General features: G+C 42.5%; 1 long non-coding RNA gene across 2 annotated transcripts in view; it reads right to left on the bottom strand.

The window, feature by feature from the left end:
* LOC107109398 overlaps positions 1 to 20977 on the bottom strand; it is an 81698-nt gene that overhangs the window by 23715 nt on the left and 37006 nt on the right. For both annotated transcript variants that reach the window (XR_001482473.1, XR_001482474.1), the window contains exons 4-5: positions 3528 to 3610; positions 3335 to 3431 (exon numbers count right to left, since the gene is read on the bottom strand). This is a non-coding gene — a long non-coding RNA (uncharacterized LOC107109398). The remainder of the gene's footprint in view (positions 1 to 3334; positions 3432 to 3527; positions 3611 to 20977) is intronic.

The raw sequence follows: 20977 nt of genomic DNA, 5'->3' as shown, positions 1-20977 counted from the left end.
CCTCCAACAAGTAAAATAGGGTTCTTCTAAGCACGTACTCTAGGGTCACAAGCCTGTTAAGCTTCCTTTACTTCTAAAATCTTGTTTCATTCTAAAGAAATGTATTTGCACAGCCCCATCCAGTACATTTTCAGAGTTGGTCCTCAAATGCTGGTACAGGGACAGTCTGTACATCCCAATACAGGGAAGGAAATCTAGGTATTCAAAAAGTATAGGGAACAGAATGTACAAATGATGCACTTTATTTCTCCCAACAAGATGTAAGTTCCAAAGTGTCTCTTAGAGCACAAACACTGTACCAAGAGTTCTGTGATCTAGCACCGGAGTGAGCAGATGCTGTCATTGCTGACTGGCCCATCATCTTTAGAAGACTTCTAAAGGTCCAAGACAGATTTTTGGCTTGATCTTGCCTACTGCTCATTCTCTCTACAACTGCTGTCCCAAATGGCTTTTGCTCATGCAGGTTCCCATGAGTCCCCCCTCCTAGTTCATCTGAAAAGTTGTTTGGATCCAACCTATTGTTACTGACTGCTTATGGAATGGAACATATATAAAAGAACAAAGTTCTGGAGACACAACACAATGTAGGTTTAATATAAAGTAAAGTAACTGCAACACAACAATACAAAGGAATGTCTGGCTAACCCTTGGAATGCAAAATTGCATTTACAGAAGTTCTTCTGTCCTCTTTTCTGGTCAGATTTTGTTGATTATTTTGCTTTACTGTTTTATGTTGATAGTTTATTTCTAACTTTTATACCATTATTGTTTATTGAATAAGCAGCTTTAGTTTTCATTGTTAAAGAAAACATTGCAGGATAAATAAATATCCCCAAATAAGGATTCATACCCTCTTAGAGGATAGCAACCCACTGCATACCAAGAATGGTTGAACATGTACACAGATATTTCAAAGGGAAAGAAGCTGTTGAACACAGTTCATTTCTTCTTTTCTAATTTTATTTATTTAACCTAAGGTTCACTCAGCTGTTGTTCATGCATGAATTCCATTCCTGAATTCTACAAGGACAGTTCTAAACTACTGCACAGTCTTATAGGTGGTATTGATTTTTCTGCTTTGCACCTTTTCCATAAATATCTTCATCAAAGTTGTTTGTTGTTGTAAGACCCAATATTCAGGTATGAATGTTATTGCACTGGCCCCTTTTTGTCCATGAGGTGTAATAGTTGTAGACTAAAGGAGTTTCTTTTCTTTCTTTTTTTACATTAATGGACTTTCTCAACAGCAAATTACTTAAAGTAGAACCAGAGAATGGACATAACCCTTTTGTATGTATTTGGCTTCTGGCACTAATCCTTCAAGTTGATTTTCCAAGGTCAGTTTCTACTCCTGGGTGCACATCAGTTCTCTGTTCTTCAGCCAGTTGCCTCAAGCTGTTGCAGCAGTACCATCTGCATAGGTTTGCTGTGGATCTCTGTTATAGATTTTGCTGAATTAGACATTGTTCAGGGGTACTGAAGAAAACTCAAAAGAAACCAATTTTGCTGCTATTAGTAAAGCTAATCCAAGTCACCCAGAATTTAAATTTTGACATGGTGGTCAAAGGGCCTTCATAGCAAGTTTCCTGGGTCACTTGGATCCCTTGTGAGATCCCTTGATAGGAAACAGAGTTTAAAGAAAGCTATTACATAGCCCCGCCCCAACCCATGGTGGAGGAAGAGGAGGAGGAGGAGATTGGATTTATCCCCCGCCCTTCACTTGGAGTCTCAGAGCGGCTTACAAACTCCTTTCCCTTCCCCTCCCCACAACAGACCCCCTGTGAGGTGGGTGAGGCTGAGAGAACTCTGACACAATCTGCTCTTTTTCAAGGACAGCTGTGCCAGAGCTTGTGACTGACCCAAGGTCACTTCAGCAGGTGCAAGTGGAGGAGTGGGGAATCAAACCTGGTTGTCCCAGATTAGAATCCACACACTTAACCACTATACCATAATGAAATAAGCTGAAGACAGAGATGCCTTGGTATTGTTGCATTGGACTCAAACTTTGTTCTATATGTGCTGTTTTTGTACAGTAGTGTTTGTTCTATATAAAAAGAATGGATGGCCAATCACCACCTCCACCATTGAAACAAGACCTCTTCCTACTTCTTATACATAAGTAGGATGTAGTGTTATTGTTATAAAAAAGGGTCTTGTGCTTATCTGTCAAAGGATGAAACACATTTGGTTTGAACAGAAAGCCCTAAGCTTACTCAACTATGGATAAATGGGAGGGAGAAGGGGTTCAAAAGGAGAATTTGAGTCACTGAGAGAACTTGATCCATAGAACTGTGGCATTTGCCTTTCTGAGCAGATAATCATACCTTAGCCAGTATTAATCATACCTTCTTCAAACAGGCATAAATATACAAAGCTATTTTATATACGTGTGTATGTAGGTATGAAATATAGAATATTTCTATCCTGTCTCTCACCCTGAAAGATCTCAAAGCAGCTGCAAAAATAAATGATAGAATATAGTATACCAATGAACAAACCACCCAAACAAAGTGCTAACCACAGTTTAGACCCATGTCGAATTAGATGCTATACTGAATGAGACCATTGGCTCCTCAAGGCCAGTAATATCTGCTCTAAATGGCAGCAAAGGTCTGATCTGATCGTCTAGCCCTGCCATTTAATCTTTTTTTCTAGAGGTTTTGAACCTGGGCACTTATGAATACAAGGCCTGTGATCTGCTGCTGAGCTATGGGACTTCTCACAGACAGTTACAAAGCTGGCTATAATGACTACCTGGCAGGCCAGCAACATGTGGACCCAACCCAGCATGCATTACTACAGCATTATATATAACACTTCACTTATCCTTATGCACATAAAAGAATAGGAACGCATGAATCTAACATGTGAAAGTTAGTTTTATGAGCAAAAGAGGTTAATTTTTAAATTTTGCTTTGCACATTAATGTGTGTGTATGTGTGTGTGCGCACACACACACTTGTCTCCTCTTGAAAGTCCACTGAGCTACTAGACGTATCAATGAAAACTAGCATGAATTAGAAGATTAATTTGCTCTTTTGCAAAAAGCCATAAGTACTTCCTCTATGCAAATAACTTTTAAGGATGTTTTAATGAGTAATGTTAAATTTGCATGAATGCGGAGCTTTACAATTCCATCAAAACCAGATGTTGAACAGAGGCAGTTAAATTGCAGCTTACAACTTATTGTCATCTCAGTTCAAAAAATGTTTGGGTTGTTCTTGTTAATAAACAGCCAGAGGTAAAATTTAAAAGCAAGAAAATGGGCAAGATTCCCCGTATTTTGCTCCATACTGGGGTCTGATTTCCATACACAGTGACATGCTTCACTTACGTTCTTGGCAATTTCCTCTTTGAAAGGATGCACGAAACAGCGACCGCAATTTCAATCAACAGCAAAGCTAATCCAACACTCAGCCCAGTCCAAATATCTGCAGAGACAAGCAAGTGAATGAGATAAATAAGCAAACAAACACAGCCTACTAAATCTCCTGAAGTTATTTCATTGAGTCTTAAAATGAACCCACCATTTTTTAAGGAACCAGAAGACAGAGTCAAAGGAGGCCTAACTTTTATGTGGCAACGGTTTCCTTGCCATTCTTTCTCACATCTGAGGACAAAGAGAAAAAAATGTTATGAGAATTATGAAAGGAAAATTCTAAATATCAAACAGGGGTCATTTCCTGCAGGAGCGCACAGGAGCGGAGCTCTGGCAGTAAAGAGCCCAGGGGGAGGGCACATGCAACAAGCCCCGCCCCCTGCTCCCAGCAGCCCTCAGTCAGAGCAAGAAGCAGCCAGGTAAGTTGCAGGGCTCCCCCTGGCCCAAAACAGTCCAGTGGCACCTTTAAGACCAAGTTTTATTCAGGTACAAGCTCTCCCTCCTCTGTGAGAGAAGATCTGCACGCCCCCCCCCCCCAATAGCTAGCAATCCAAAACAGTCTAGTGGAGCCTGAGCGGTGGGTGTTGCCTTCTGACACACTTCTGGTGATGTCAGGGGGTGTGGCACATGCAAATAAGTTATGCTAATGAGTTATGCTAATGAGCTCCTGCACCTCTTTTCTACGAAATGACCCCTGAGCTTACATGAATCAGAGCATAATGTCACACAAATAGAGATGGAATTTGTAGCACGAGGGAGGAGGCAATATAGCCAGTTTGTTTCCTTTTTATTTTGTATGTTGTTATGCTTCTCAGTGGGCCTAATTTTGTTGCAGTTAATTTCTTTATTTTATGCCATTTAAATGCCACTTAAATGTTATTCTTCTTCTTCTTCCCTGGAAAAGTAAAAAAGGCAAAGGCCAGGTCTGAACCCTCAGCTGCTTGCTCTTGGAAGCAGCTCTCTTAGGACTAGGGGATGATGCTCTAAGGAGACATGTCAGTAGGCATCAGGCACTCTGCTGCAGCCCTAAAGTCACCACCAGTCATATGGGGCTGGCCTGAGAATACTGCACAGACAGGCGTGGTTTAGTGGAAAGGCACTAGGAGAGCATGGCTGGAGCTTCTGTTCCAGTCCCCAAATGTGGAGAAGTGAGAGGCAGGCAAAATCCCTGGGGCTGACTTTCTGCCCCCACAAAAGGCAAAAGAGGGAAACAGACCATCTAGCTAATGGGCCACCCCAGAAATCCACCATTTTGCCTGGGATGCTGCTCTGCAATTCCCCCTCTGCTGCACCCATGCAGCAGAGCCCTCACATCCACCACAGCTTTCTGACCATGCACTAACAGTCTGCATGGCTTACCAGATGCCAGCAGTGCTTTTGGGAGAGTGTGGGATCCAGAAACCCATCCCTTCCCAAACCAGCCATGCACATCTTGGACTAACCACCGGTCCATTCCCCACTCACTCTGCATATGGCAGCCAGAAGAATGTATGTGTGTGGGGGAGGGGACTGGGGACCTAACCACCCTCTTGGAGGGGAAGCTTTAAGGGAAGTCACAGGTGGGGTAGAATAGGTGGGGCAGCAAAGTATGTGAAGCTAGTCTCATCTACTCATGAACCAACAGACAGGAACATAGTTGAGGAACAAGCCAGACTTTATTAAATTGAAAATCATAAAGGGGTCTGATGAAGGAAGTTGCCAATTCCTCCTGCCCAGTATGGCACTGGTGCATGTGAGAGCTGCTCCCAGGGGGCATGGTGAGAAAGGGTGCATCATCTGTAGTACAGCAGGTTTTGAGCAAGACAGACTCCCAGGTAGAAAGGCTGCCGGAGGCAGACTCCATGGCCGCCTTCAATCAGGAACTGAGCAGAGTTAGGGAGAAGGACAGTAATGATAATGGGGCCAGATCTCCCTGTTGAATAACAACCTGCAAGAAAGAGAAACAGAGACAAGGAGAGTGATTGCATTCTGGGTTCAGCAATGTGAGTGGTGCCCCAGCAGGGTCCACAGTCCCACATGGGGTGGGGGGATTGCCAGGAGACTCCCAAGGCAGATGCTGTTGCCATCCAAATGATACTTACCCATCCTGGGTGGAAGTGTTCAGCAACTGCAAATTATTGAAGTACTGCTGCTGCAAGGGAATGAGTCCCAGGGTTGCTTGGCCAGCTGATTCTCAGTGGGGCAGCTTCCTGACCCACAGTTATGCCCTGACCCCTGCCCAGGGGGAGATCCTATCAAGGGAGGATGCTAACAGCCTAGTGTGGGGCTGCAAGTATTCCTGCCACCCCAACAGACGCAGCCCTCCTGGTTACACTTTCCTGGGAGTCAGCTCCATTGCATGACATGGGCCATGGTGGGGATGGGCTGCTCCCACACCAACACACCACTGGCCTCAGCTGTGGAAGCCAGCATTGGGGGCAGCTCCTGGCCTCATGCAAGGGGAACAAGGGAGGTGGATGTGGACAGCTGGGGCAGGGCAGCCAGCTTCCAGCCCTTGTTTACCTGCTAGTGCATGGTTGTTCCTTTGAGTCAAACCACCAAAGAGGAAGACCTGTTGGGGTTCTTCAATGAGATGCATTAGCCACACAGTGTGGGCTTTACTCTCCCCCTAGGTGGTTAGCACTACCAAGTGAGCATTTAGAGCTAAGTGCCCACTTTGCACTTTTCCTGTGACTGAAGCGCAATGCAGCACACTCTATGTCCACACGGCAAGGAACTCTGGGACAGAGTCCCTTGCTGTGTGCCCTATCTGATGAGTTACAGGGCATCATGACAGCAGTTTATCTAGAGCTCTGGGGCCAGTGATTAGCTGCTGGGGAGGGTTTGGCCATCACTGGCAAAGGATTGGGTGTGGTTCTAGTTGCCATTTTGCCATCTCCCCATTATTCAGGGAGCTCAGAGTGGCATACATAATTCTTCCCATATCCATTTTTTCCCTCATGTCAATATAGTAAGCTACATTAGGGGGACAGAGTTTGAGACTTGCACCAAGTCAACCAATGAGCATGGCTGAAGGCCAAAGCAGACATAACAGCATCCCCAGGTCTGACCCATGAACACAGCTGCAGTGTGGCAGGATGAGGTTCTCCCCCCCACCACAACATTTCAAGTGCCAAAATGGTCCCCACATAGCTTTTTTGGCACTTGAAAAGGCATGTGGGGGAGAACATGGTGGCATCACAGCATTAGTCTTTAAAATGGCAGTGGTGTCCGTGGGTTGCACCCAGGGATGAGGTCATGTCTAGCTTGGCCCTGTATAGGGATCTGGACCCAACTCTCAAAGATCCTAGTTTGACACCCCTACGTGAAGCTTTCATTTCTTCTGGCCTATAGTGGCTGGTGCTGAGCAAAGACCCTTACATTTTAGGATGGCTGCTTGAAGTTTCTGGGCACTGGGACATGATGTTTCTCATTTCCATGCAAAATAATTTCAGAATTCTTAAGAAAAATTATTTCTTCAAGTAGCTTTCTCCATAAAAGACAGATTTCATTGCAATGCCAATGTAATAAGCATTCAGCCATATGTTTTAAATGGTACAGGATTCCACTACCGCGTATATTCTCAAACGGACATTATCAGAAAGTGGAAAAATGTGGATGCATAGATTAAAGACGAAGAAAGCAAGAAAAAAAAAAGTAGCAACCTCCGGAAAGCAAGAAACTGGCAAGAGAAGTAAGAAAGCAGAATCTCAAGAGATTGGGTGGAACAGCGATGAAATCAGGGAAAGAATTACAGAGTGATCTGAAAGGGAGGAGGAAGAGGCTGTGGGGAAAAACAAGACTGGGGGGGGAACAGATCTTTGATTCTCTATTTACAATACCCCCCCCCCCCCCCCCCTTCTCCCTACCAAACTGATAAGTGTTCCAAATGGATATCAGATTTGTGATTATCATTGCTGGATGTGCAACCAGGAAGCAGGAACTGGATATCCAAAATGAATATCCAAAATGTTGGATGTGCATTTTGGATCTGGACTGTGAAGCCTAATTAAGCCAACCACAGTTAACATGCATGTGATGTCCAATGCTGATTCCCATGTGCAAAAATCACACATCCAGTTTTGCAGATAAATGCCTTGAACATGCAAGGTCACAGTGCAAGAAGAAAGAGATATCCACAGAACTAAAGGTACAAGCTTCATACTTACCTGTTTGGAACCTGACACCTGACATCTACTTTATAATAGCTGCCAGTTATCCAGCAAAAAGCAAGCCAAGCTGCCTATGCAACAATGCAAAGGGGTCTGGGAGTACTAGTTTGCCACAATCAACCAGTTAACCTTTCTGTTGTCCTAATGTTTTTTGCTGCTGGGGAATCATGGTTTCTCTTTATCACCTTAGATTGTATCCTTAAGCAGCAACGTTTGAGAAGCAACAATCAATAGGTTTGTGATGTGAATTTTCTCTGTTCATAATAAATCATGAACCATTCTGTGAGGTGACATCTTGCTTTTGCACCTGCACAGTTGACGCTCATCAGACCAGGCAGCCGAGACTGGAAGCTGCTCTTGGCGCATGCTCAGAACTTGATGACTTCAACCTTTTACTCTGTCTCAATGAGAAACCGTTCCTTCTTCCCAACAGATGAAATTGACTCAAGGTTGTTTAAATGGCATGGTAATTTACAGAAAAACTGCTGGGCTTGGTGGGCGATCCAGCAGTTTAATCATCATCATTGAAGTGTCGTGCAGTTGCTTAGGCAACTCTGTGTGGCTAACCCACTCCTGCATGAGAATTCCCAAATGGCCTTGTGACAGCATCCAGGCAACCAAGTATTACTTGCTGATTTAGAAGTCTCTACAGAGAGAGATTCCCCTCCCCCTCACCCCAATCATTCTTGAAGGAAGCTCATAATGAACAGCCCAGATATGATCCAGATGAGGTTGAAGGGTTCTCCACTCACTAATAAACAGAACCTTTCAGTAGTCAGGTCAACAACTGCTGTTTTTCTATGTCTGTAATAGCTGGGCTGTATTTAAACATGAATTAACCAGGAAGGAAAATGAGAAGCATTCTGTCACCCATGTTCTGTCTACTGTCGGGTTTGGTGAGCCAGGTAGTACCTAATAGTGCACAAATATACTATTGTGAAATAAAGGCCTTCCAAGGAAGCAATCAAGTATGTCCCCTCTGAGGAATTTGTTAATTCTATGCTAGGAAAGGAAAGAAGAGACTTCTTAATAAGCTTCCCTGCCAGGGTCCAATTTATTTTGAAGTCAGGCAATGTCAGAAGTTACCAAGTAAATTCCCTAGGCCACAAAGCTCTAACATTTCCACATTAAATACAAGCAATTAATTCTCCTGGACTAATTGCTTCATGACTATCAGCAGCACATTGGGTAACTGTGATTTGTTTAAAAAATACCATCCATTTCCAATTTGAAACAGAGAGAAACCCATTTTTATATACTCAACAGGAAACACCCATTCACTGATGGCATATGTCAGATGAAATAATAGAGTGCCTTAATTGTGGTCTAGATCCTTATGTACCCAACTGTCAAAAGGTATCCTACTACTGAGAAGGGACAGTCAGCCCCGTAAAAGCTACAGACAATGAGTCAGTTTGGCCTTTACACATCTGGGCAAAAACAAGAGAATGACCTCTAGCATCTCAAGTCACCAGTCTTGTAACTGTGTACAAGTAACTGTGTACAACTGAGCCCTACGGGGGAGGGCGGGGTATAAATCTGAATAATAAATAAATAAAATAAATAAAAACAAACTTGGATATTGATAGACAGCTGGGATATTATAGCACTGCTGTATCAAGAATCAGACACAGCTTTGCATTTGAAGACACATCAGCACATAGCATATTAACACTGCACATATATGCCCTCCAGACATTGACAGGGAAAGCAGGTATTTAGAACACTTAAGAGATTCAGAGCAACCAGTTCCAACCAGTGAGCCATCTCCATAACATCTGTTTTGCCATGTCTTGCCGAAGAATGTTTCAGATATTAATTTCAAAATATACATTTCCCTATAACCTACAAAGCACGTGACAAATTAATACATTCTTATTAGTTGTTGTAGATTTTCCGGGCTGTATGGCCATGGCCTTGGCACTGTAGGACCTGACATTTCGCCAGCAGCTGTGACTGGCATCCTCAGAGGTATAACACTCTCTGTAGACACTGCAAACTGGGCCAACCTGAAAAATCAGCAGTGGCCGAATGTGCAGGAAGGAATGCAAGTGACACATATTACCATGAAAGCTACTGGGTGAGCTTATGCCAGTCAGTCTATCTTGGGGCACAACTAGATGTTATGGGATCTCAGGAAATGAGCCAGGAATGATGACTCCAATCAATTGGGCCCACATTGTGATGGGACCAGATGCTCTTCTCCACTCCCCCCCCCCCCCCCCCCCCGTGGCTCTTTTGGCATGTGAAAAGGTGGTGTTGAGGGGGTACAAGAACATTTGGTCCCATCATGCTGTGGCCCATGTTTGGCTCTAAAGTGGCAATGGCATCTCTGGGGATGCTGTAATGGCTAGTTGTGCCCTCAGTCTAACCTAGCTCAGACAGTTGTTCTGAGGATAAATGGAGCAGGAAGTATCATATTCTCCACAGCACCTCCAGCTCTGTAGCCCCAATTCAGATCCAGTCTTTAGTGTCATAGGTTGGATATATGTTTAAAGTTTAAACTAATCAAATGACTGATCTGCCCTTATTCTACATGATTTAATAATTTGCTTTCAGTGAATAGATTCAAAACAGATCTACTAACCATGGAGCTTTCCTTTGATACAGAAAGGGTCCCGGTCACACGCAGAAGTTGCTGCGGGAGAGCCACGATTGTTGGGCGGATTATACGGGCGCGATCACACAGAAACATCTGGTAAGTGTCGCGCACCCGTCGCCAACCGGTATCATCCAGCCGAAGATGCAGAGTTTAAAAGTACCTGGGAAAATCCACTATCAACCGGTTGCGACAGGCTGCAGACGGACACTCCCCATGTGTTCACTCCAGCGTGCTCCTCTCGCGTCCCTGCTTCCTGGTTGGAGCATGCCGGAAACACACGCCAATGGAAACAACGGCGTCATGTCTGATCGCGTTGGGGTGAGTCAAATTGCGATGGTGCAAATAGCCATGCCTCCCCCCGCGTTGTCCGGCACGTGTGACCGAGGCCAAAGGACAGCCTAATCTGGCCCAACAACTATGGTCATCTTTGGAGGCCCTGCTTTGGGTTCCCCCACCCTCTGAGATTAGGCAACCTGGGAGAGGGCCTTCTTGATTGTAGCATCAAAGCTCTGGAACTCTCTCTCCCCAGGGAGACTTGTCCGTCCCCTCCTGTTGCTGTCTTCTGCCAGCAGGTGAAGAGGGGTTTTTTTTGTGCTTCATTTGGCATTCCCTAGGTGATGTTTTGTATGTATTTTAACTCTTTTGGTGTGTAAAGGTAAAGGTTCCCTTGCCCGAAAGCCAGTCGAGTCCGACTCTAGGGTTGTGGTGCTCATCTCCGTTTCAAAGCCGAAGAGCCAGCGCTGTCCGAAGATGTTTCCGTGGTCATGTGGCTGGCATGACTAAACACCAAGGCGCATGGAACACTTTTACCTTCCCACTGAAGAGGTACCTATTTATCTACTTGCAATTTCTTGCTTGCGAACTGCTAGGTTGGCAGGCGCTGGAACTAGAGACAGGAGCTCACTCCGTCATGCGGCACACTCGGGTCTTGAACTGCTGAACTACCAACCTTCCACAGCCTGCAGTTCAGCGTCTTAACCACTTGAGCCACCGCAGCTCTTTGGTATGTACTTAAACTCTTTTAAAAACTCTTTTAAAATTGCTTTAATGATGTATATTTGGAAGGGGGGGGTTGATAATATAATTTTATCTCATATTTTTACATTGTTAGCCATGTTGGCAACTCTTGTAAGGAGAGAAAGGTGGGATGTAAATTTTGTAAATAAATAAATTAAGAAACAAAAGGAGAGGGCTGTGTTAAATTCACATACAACTACAGTAATGAAAAACTTTGGTGTATAACTTTTTTAGGAGGATCATCATACATTCAGGGTCATCTTCCTTTCAGTTAAACATGGGTATATAAAATCTTAAATTAGTGAGCAAGAACAAGTGATATGTGGCTGCCGGAGTTCATTGGGGAAAAACAAAAATAAACTTAGCTAGGCAGCCACCCACTCACAAAATCCTTGTCAGCTGGGCCTTTATTTAAAAAATAGATTTTACACATAATGTTATCAGCATTACAAGGCCTTCTTCAGATGATCCATTGCCAAAGCTTTGTATCTTGTTTGTGTTTTTAGGCATAAGATGACACTGTTATTTATTTATTGCTTTAGTTAGAACTACATTTTGCAAGTTTTTGGTTTTTTTCAACTTAATTGAAATCAGCTGAGTTACAAGTAGGAGCTGCAATAACAACTTTCCCTAATAAGCATAGCTCTATTAACTGCAAAATAACCAGACAACACCGCTTATTTAGATGCTTTGGTCCTATCTGTATTATAGCATGCTCAGAGGCAGAAAATGACCATTCATCCCTATCAAAGAATCCTATGTATCTGCTGTTTACTTTGGAATATCTTTCTCATGAACAAATCTGCAAAACCATGATAAAATTAAACTGTCAGTTATTTTATCGGGTTGAACAATGATGATATTTAATTGTATGTATTGTGCCACATATTTTCTAAAAATAATCTTGTGTTAAAATTCAGTGCCTCTCTTTTAAAAAAATCTCAATGCAGTGTTCTTATCAGGTGAAATAGCCTGCTTCAACTGGAGCTTGCCTGTGCAGGACATTACTCCTGCCAGGTGGATTGTAGTACACATTGGAGAGAATAAATCATTGTGTCATTCCCAAGCAAACGCAAATTCATCTACTCGCACAGACGACATTACACAATAGCAGCTAATGCTGCTTCTTTACATTGTACAAAGCAGGTGCAGCAGGGAACTGCACATTCCATCCATAACTGTGAGAAGTCTTTTCTTTTCAGATTTTCATTTTGTATGTTTAAATGGATGGAAAAAAGTGAAGGATTCCCTTTAAAATTTTCTCCTAACATAAAAACAAAATACACACTGTATGATTCTAAACAAGCTTACTTCCTACCCCTGCCTCTCATTGGGTGCGTTCAGATGGGGCATCTATGCAGGTATAGATGCCGGTTGGAATCAGTGTACTTAGGGGGCGATCATACAGCGAACATTTGCCTTCTGTCCCTAACCATTGCAAACAGCATTTAACCGTTGTATTCTGCTACTAGGTCCCCAAGTGGTGGTATCCTGAAAGCACCGGTTCCAACCACATTATCCCCATCTGATCGCTCTCCACTGGCGTCTAGCCACTTCTGTTCAGAAGCCCGAGGCTTCCTCTTTTCGGCCACCATTTTTTCCCAGCCTCCTCGATGTGCGCTTGGGCGAAGCTTCACCCCGACATTTGTAAAACAAACAAACAAAAAGGCCTAGTGTAAGGCTTTAGACAAGTCCGGGACCTCACGGAGGCCAGTTTCAGAGTAAAAATTTAAAGGGACATCTTCGCTTCAGGGCACGCTTTTTGGGACAGGGTGTTCTGTGCCTGCGCAAAGATCTCAACTCTGTGGGCGTATGCGCATGTGCAAAATGTAAAAAAAAAAATTAAACCGCCGACGCGTGCTGCTGCGCGTCGGTAGTGTGAACGGGCCTATCATGATGTGCTGTGCAGTCAGGAGGTGAGTGTGATTGCGTTTCTTCCGGATCAAATTGCACCGGTTGGAACCGCAGCAGTTTATACCGGTAGAAATGCCACATCTGAACGTACCTCTTGAGGCAGGAAGGAAAGGAAGAAACAGGCTCTCTGTGAGCCAGCCACTGGGGCCAGGGGCACTTCCCATAGCTTAAAGATTTTGTGTGAGAGCTATATAAAAGGAACAGAGAGCAGTATGCATGAATGTGTGTGTGTGTGAGGGTTTAAAGGACAGTCTATGAGTTTAATTAGGAATATTGTCCCTAGGAATAGATGAGGAATAATCTTCTAACAAGGCATCAATTTTTGCAAAATTAAGAATTTTTTTTGCAAGTTAAACATTCTCGATCTGATACATTTAGGCTTTTAATTGTTTTTGAGCAACTATTGACCTGCTCTTCCTCAAACCAAAAAGTTTTATTGGCAAAAATATATGACGTATTGATGGAACTAGATTACAGAGAATACCTGTATAAAAAGGCTCCAAGACCTCGCAAGAGAGATTTCAATTAATATCTGGGGAAAATCTATAATGTTATTTTGATGTTAGTGTAAAAAATTGAGAATTAATATTAGCATAAGGGAAATAGGGCTTAACATTGTTATATAGATACTATACTTTGGATAGGATCACTAAGATGAACTAGGAAAGTTCTCATATATTCTGGTGATGTTCTCAAGCTAAAGGATCCCTTTGTTCATATTTGGTGGAGCTGCTCTGTTGTACGATAATACTGGCATGAGATATGTGATATAACTAGTAAGACAGTGGTATTTAAAGTGCCACATGGTCCAATGTTGATTCTGTTTGGACAGATGGAAAAAAGGTTAGAAAAAGCACAAGGATAGGGATGGGTGCAAACTGAACCACGAAGCAAAATTCTACATGAATTCTGCTCTGCTCATGGTTTACAAACTGAAGTTCATGACAGGTCTACCATCATGAACTTCCACAAAATTTTAAAGCTGTTTGTGGCAATTTGTGGATATAGCAGAAATTTGTGGATAGAGTCCCTTTAAACCCCTGCTTTTTGTTTCCCACAAAAGCTGCAAAAACAGCCACTCAGCTGTTTCAGGCTGTCTTGTGCAGTCCCTTTAAACTTTAAGATCAGCTGGTTTTTGGGCTGTTTTGTTCAGTCTCTTTAAATTTCAAAAGGACTGCACAACACAGCCTGAAACAGCTGAGCTGTGGGGAGCAGGCTGCTCCCCATCATTCAGCTGTTTGTTTTTTTGGCTTCTGCAAACCATGCTTAAAAGGACTGTGGTCCCTTTCAACTGGGTTTGCTGGGCAGTGAACCATGAACTTTTCAGTTTGCGAATGAACCTCCCATTCGGTTTGGTTCATGGTTTGGTTTGTGGTTCAGACACAAACCACGAACTGACAGGAACAGCACTTTACAAGTTCATGCCCATCCCTGCTGATGGATATTTACTGAAGAACGTGGTAGTAGTATCAGCAAGAATTCTTATTGCAAAGCTTTTTTGGTGGAGGAGACATGCCCCCATTGAAATGTGGCTTAGAAATTGTTGGCTTAATATGGTTATGGACAAAAGTACAGTATGTAAACAAATCAAAGAAAATAAGACACATTCTTGGGATATATTTACCCAAAGATGGGACCCTTTTATTGGCACATCTTGAAACCAAAGGAGGATGTCAAGGTAGAAATTTTGCTATGTTTTTAATAACACTTTGGATGTGCTAATAATAATAACACATTGGATGTTAAAGAGAAGCTGGGTTTATAAAGGGATTATTTATGCAATCAAGAGACCTTTTTTGTATTGATTTATGTTTATTGTATACACTTGTGTTTATGTATACAATTTGTAATCTGTTGAGAATTTTTTGATTAAAAAGGCATGCTGTTCCTTTAGGTCACTGCCATGATGCCCATGAGATAAATCACAGGATCTGTAGTCACCTCAGGATGAAACTAAAGTTACACAGCAACCTTGGGAACAGTTCAGTACATGCTGATATCATTGGCAGTGGCCAAGCATAATTTCTCTGGGCGAGATACAAGTTGGTAATATCCCTGTGTCTCACAATGCTCTCCCATGCATATAGTCTCAGAAGAGTGTTGGGGAAGTGTTTTTGCTTGGGCTGTTGATCTTTTTGTGGCTATTACTGATATTAATGCTGCTATTTTACAATTCTTTTGTGAGATGTTTGGGGCTCTTTTGGGGGAAAAGGAAAAGCAGTGTAGAAGAGTTTCAAACAATAATTAAAATAAATATTTTAAATAAATGAGTAAACGCATAATAGACTAATGTACCACACAGATGAATCTTACGGGCAGAAGGATACATGATTTTAATTAATTAAATAATATATTGGCTGGTTCATAGTGCAATCCTGAAGGAGTGTCACATACTTCTAAACCTGTTAAATTGAGTAAACTTATACTCCTGCAGGATTGCCCTAAATTTTGGAAGCTGCTCAAATTCTCACTGTGCCTTTTTACACACAATCCTGTTTGTGAATGCAGAACCATTCAAAAATAATTAATTATGACTATCTTCAGAAGAGCCAGCTCACAGTTTTCCAAAAGTGGTTGTATAAGTCCATCTCAGATTTTCCATAGTGATATCTTACTATGTAGTACAGTCGTAGTGAACACTATTTATCATCCTTTGACTTAGGCATAAGGACAGGAGTGCCATTTCATTTCAGATTTCAAACGTGAAGGGAGATTCACAGCAAGATTGTTGCAGTCAAATTTTTCCATGGACCTTAACAATTATAGCAATGTTGTTCACACAGTTTAAGCACTCACCTTTTTTTTAAAGCAAGGGATTTATATTAGCCTAGCATACCTAGACTATAGATTCACTTAACTGCTTAGTCCAGTGGCACCTTTAAGACCAACAAAGTTTAATTCTGGGTATGTGCATGCACACAAAAGCTTATACCCCAAATTAAACTTTGTTGGTCTTAAAAGTGCCACTGGAATCAAACTTTGTTCTGTTGCTTCAGACTAACATGACTGCCCACCTGAACTTAATTGCTGGGTTGCTTAATTTATAAACAGATCTCCAGTAAACATAGCCAATTGAAATAGTGTTCATGAACAATGTATTTATTGCATCAAAGAAAAAAGGTGATTTGGTTTGGATTTTAGCTAGTTAATAATTGAATACGCTCCCCTACTTTCTAGAAGGTAGAATTCCTCATATAATCAACAGTAACTAACATACTACTGCTTCCTGTGACCTTAGTTATTGGAAGGGCAAAGGAAGCATCACTTGAGATTCCAAGTAATTCTTAGAAGGAGTATTATGGAACGATTTAAGATATAGCTTGGCTGGGTAGGAGACAGGTGCACAATCCTTTCCTCCATGGGTGTGCTTTCCCCCTTGAAACGCCTGTGCTTATCTTGTCTAACTTTCTTTTATCTTACCCTCTTTCTAAGACATTCAGATCCACATACACCATTCTCCCTGCCTCCATTTTACCCTCACAACAATTTTGCAGACAAGTTAGGATAAGAGAATATGACTGTCCCAAATAAGGTTGCCAACTTCTGGGTGGGGGCTGGAGTTCTGGAATTACAAGTGATCTCTAGACTACAGAGATCAATTCCTTTGAAGAAAATGACAGCTTTGGAAGGTGGGCTCTATGGCATTATATCCTACTAATATCCCTCCCCTCCTCCAAATGTCATCCGTTCCAGGCTCTGCCCCAAATCTCTAGGGATTTCCCAACCCAGAGTTGGCAACCCTAGGCCCAAAGTCACTGAAAAAGGATTTGAACCTGGTGCCCATCCCTCGCTTAGCCTGAGACTCCTAGCAATACACTACACCAGCTGTGTGTGGGCGGGGAGACACATTATTAGTTCCCCAGTGTGAAAATTTGTACAAACCAGACAATTTGCATTTCCCTTCACAAAGACTGAAGCAGGAACACACCCATTTCTCAAAATGTTCAAAGCTGCTGTCATAATCCCAAGAATGTGACCCTGGCCCTTCTTCTGTGTTTCCTGAAATAAGCCGAATCAGTATTCATATTTTTAAGATATGGCAATGCAAATTTTTAAAAATTGAGGTGGGGTAGGAGGGGCATCTGTAATAAGACTGAACACTGCAGTCCTATGCAGAGTAAGGCCAGCCTAAACCCATGGATTTCTGCTGGCTTAGACTGGAGTAACTCTGCATAGGGTTGTGCTGGAAGAGACTTCTTTTTCTTCCTGTGATTAAAAAGGAACCAATAGGAATGGATAGAGTCAAAAGGTACAATCCTTATCTTTATAAATGTATTGTCAGCTGCTGGCTATTACCAAAGCTTTTAAGAATATATGAACATAAGAAGAGCCATGCTGGATCAGATAAAAGGCCCATCAGACCCAATGGCCAACCAGCTGTCTCTATGAAGCCCACAAGCAGGATGACTGCAACAGCATCCCACTGCCTGTGTTCTCCAGCAACTGATACAAACAGGCCTACTGCCTTTGGTACTGGAGAGAGCAGATATATGTCACAGCTAGTAGCCACTGATAGCCCCATCCTCCATGAATTTGTCCACGGAGTGAGCTGTTGCTGGAAATGTAATTAATTCACTTTGTTTATCGGTATTTGTTGTTATGGAATGGAATGTTGCAAGAAACCAAGAGATGTTCAGTTAAGACTGTAAGACTAGACTGGTAGTATCGTCAAGTTGCACCCCCCCCCCCCGGTAGGTTTTTCAAGGCAAGAGACATTTAGAGCCGGTTTGCCACTGCCTGCCTGTGTGTTCTGACACTGGATTTCCTTGGCAGTCTCTCATCTAAGTGTGAACCAGGGCAGAAACTGCCTAGCTTCTAAGACCTGATGAGATCGAGCTAGTCTGGGCCAGGCCTGGACTACAGAAGGAAATATACCATATTTCCTAGTCTCACCAATGAAATTATCTTGCAGAAATATACATATGTAACAGCCGGAGGGGAACCCAATGTTTAGTTTTCATAAGAACCCTTCGGGATCAGATCAGTGGTCCATCTAGTCTAGCATCTTGTCTCACACAGCGGCCAACCAGTTACTATGGAGGGACAAGGCCTTCCCCTTACGTTGCCTCTTGTCTCTGGTATTCAGAGGTTTACTACTTCTGAAAGTGGAGGTTCCCTTTAGTCACCATGGCTAGTAGCCACTGGCTGACTATATTGTGCTTAAAACCAGGTCTTCTGAGCCCAGATCCTATACTTCTGTCCATGGACTCCTCATCAATAGACAATGAAAGTCCATGGAGTAGGCTGAATTTCAAACAGAAGAGGGCAAACTTGTTGTGCTGGATGTACACCAGTCAGTAGATTAATACTGTTCCTGTCTCTTTTGATTGAGCACTTTGATCGAAAACCTAATGAAAAAAAATCACTTCAATTTCAGCACTTTCCAATCTGGAATGGGTGAAAAATAGCCATGGGGGGGGGGAACCACACCTTTTCATCATCTTGCTACATAAACGTTTTCTGATATTAGAAAAGGCCAACAAAAGCACAGCTTTTGCCCCTTTGATAGCTGATTCACATTCCTACTTCATTCAAAACACTACTTCCCCCCATATGAACATTTTTATTTAAATATCTGTTCCAATGTAATACAAAACAAATCCAATATTTATTTATTTATTTATTTACATGTGACTTATATACCGCTCGTAACCCCTAGCAGGTCTCAGAGTGGTTCACAAAATGCTACATCATAGTAGCCAGCAACCTATTCATAATGTTGTCATCTTATTTAATCTTTCCCTGCCATCACAAAATTTCACTAGATGTGTAAGTTAACTTAGCTATTTCAAGATCTTTTCAAAGTATCTTCTGAACAAGGACTTTTAAAACAGATGTGTTTTATTTACTTCCCATTTTATCAGTGGAAATAAATCAATCATTGAAAGCCATGAAAATGTAATGAGGCTCAAAACTTTTCAAAAGTGCTTTAGTTATGGTGTAATCATTACAGGTGTAGTGCTCCCTGTACAAATATCACAGATCACACCTTCTGCATTTAATGGTCTTTTAACCCCACTGTTTACATTATTTCCTTGCTGCCAGAGGTATTACCTGACACATCTGATGAAATGGATTCTAGCTTATTCAGGCTTATGCTACAAAAAAGATATGATAAACAGTCTGACTTTACTGTTCCATCCATATCTCTGTAATGGAGGTTCTTTTCACTTTAACCCTATTATGTTTCCCTTAATACTTGTATGCACTGTGTGTTCACGTTGCCCTAATACAGCAGTTATTACATTCATGAAGCTTCTAGACACATGGAATTCTTTTGCAATGGACTGTTCAAGTCACAGTAAGAATAGTCAAAACTAAAGCTACTAGCCTGAATTCACTGAATATGTAAAAATGAACTTGCCTGTGAGTTTTTTAAACTGTTTTTTCCACCATGATATACCAACAATGCTTGCTCTGAAATATAGTGCATTGTTTTCACTAGTAAAAAAATTCCTCTTTTCTTCCCTTTACTTCTTCTCATTTTAATATAATTCACTTAATCATGCTCATTGTCAGTCGTACAGAATAGAAGCACAGTATAAATATACTGGAAAGCAGATCCAACGGAAGTTGGTGAACCCAGTTTGCTTATGAACATTATCAGTAAATAACATTCTACAGCAGCGGTTCTCAAGGTCACTCCTGGCTTGGCTGGGCCTGGAGCAGCTTCCTGACAATGCAGCTGCTGCAGCCAGTGAAGTAAGGAGGGGGGAAGAAAGAGAGATGGGGGGGAATATTGAAAGGGGGGCAGGAGAAATAGAGAGACAATAGGTTGATAGAGAAGGCTTTAAACTGAAGACATCGGGGGTGGGAAGAAAAAGCCTGATGTTGTGTGGCATCCCCAACACTAAATTCAAGAAGGGGAGTGACTAGAGAATAAATGACTGGGAGAGAGGTGAGTTCAGTAATTTTCAGGTAAATTCAAAGGGACCTAGGGTAGGAAAGGATTATTTTATTTATTATTATTTATTATTCAGATTTGTACCCCGCCCTCCCCCGTAGGGCTCAGAAATGTCTGGAATCTGCGATGTCTTTATACTAATGCACAGAGTATGGGAAATAAACGGGAGGAACTTGAATGTCAAATATTGGAAAGTAAGTATGATCTGATAGGTATCACTGAGACTTGGTGGGATGAGTCTCATATATGGAACAACGTGGTTGGCGAGCGAAGCAGCGGAGTGATCGGCGAGCAGCCCTGGCGGCCTAGTGACGCTGAGCAACGAAGACTGGGCGTGACGGCGCGGCGGAGCCCGCAGGACATAGCTGGAGCTGTGGCTGGCACGTGGCCGCACCCCAGGATAAAAGCCCACCAGAGGAAGTCACTGGAAGCAAGACCTGTCCCAAAGGAAGCAAAGACCCGCCCCAAGGCGCCAGGAGGTTGACCCCCAAGAAGAAAACCTGAAGCCCGCTGGAAAGAGCCAACAAGAGCTGCCTGGTAGGCAAACACTTCCCCCCAGTTAATGTGGCCCTAGGTAGGAAATTAAATCGTATGTAAACCGCTCATAGACCCTTCGGGGTGCGAGCGGTATATAAACTGAAAGTTAAATAAATAAATAAATAAATAAATAAATAAATAAATAAATAAATAAATAAATAAATAAATAAATAAATAAATAAATATGGAGCACAGCGATCGAAGGATATACCTTGTTCAAACGAAACAGAATTAAGAAAAAAGGAGGCGGGGTGGCACTATATCTCAAGAATGAATACGCTTGCACTGAAATTCAGGATTTTGAGAGTTGCCTCGTTGAAAGTGTGTGAGTAAGGATAGAGCGGGGGGGGGGGGGGTGAATTAAGAAAAAAGGAGGCGGGGTGGCACTATATCTCAAGAATGAATACGCTTGCACTGAAATTCAGGATTTTGAGAGTTGCCTCGTTGAAAGTGTGTGAGTAAGGATAGAGCGG

This window comes from Gekko japonicus, unplaced genomic scaffold, assembly GCF_001447785.1.
Source record: "Gekko japonicus isolate JY-2015 unplaced genomic scaffold, Gekko_japonicus_V1.1 scaffold101, whole genome shotgun sequence".
Lineage (NCBI taxonomy): Eukaryota > Metazoa > Chordata > Lepidosauria > Squamata > Gekkonidae > Gekko > Gekko japonicus.
The sequence above is the reverse complement of the archived record's forward strand: the minus strand, read 5'-3'. Positions and strand labels throughout refer to the sequence as shown.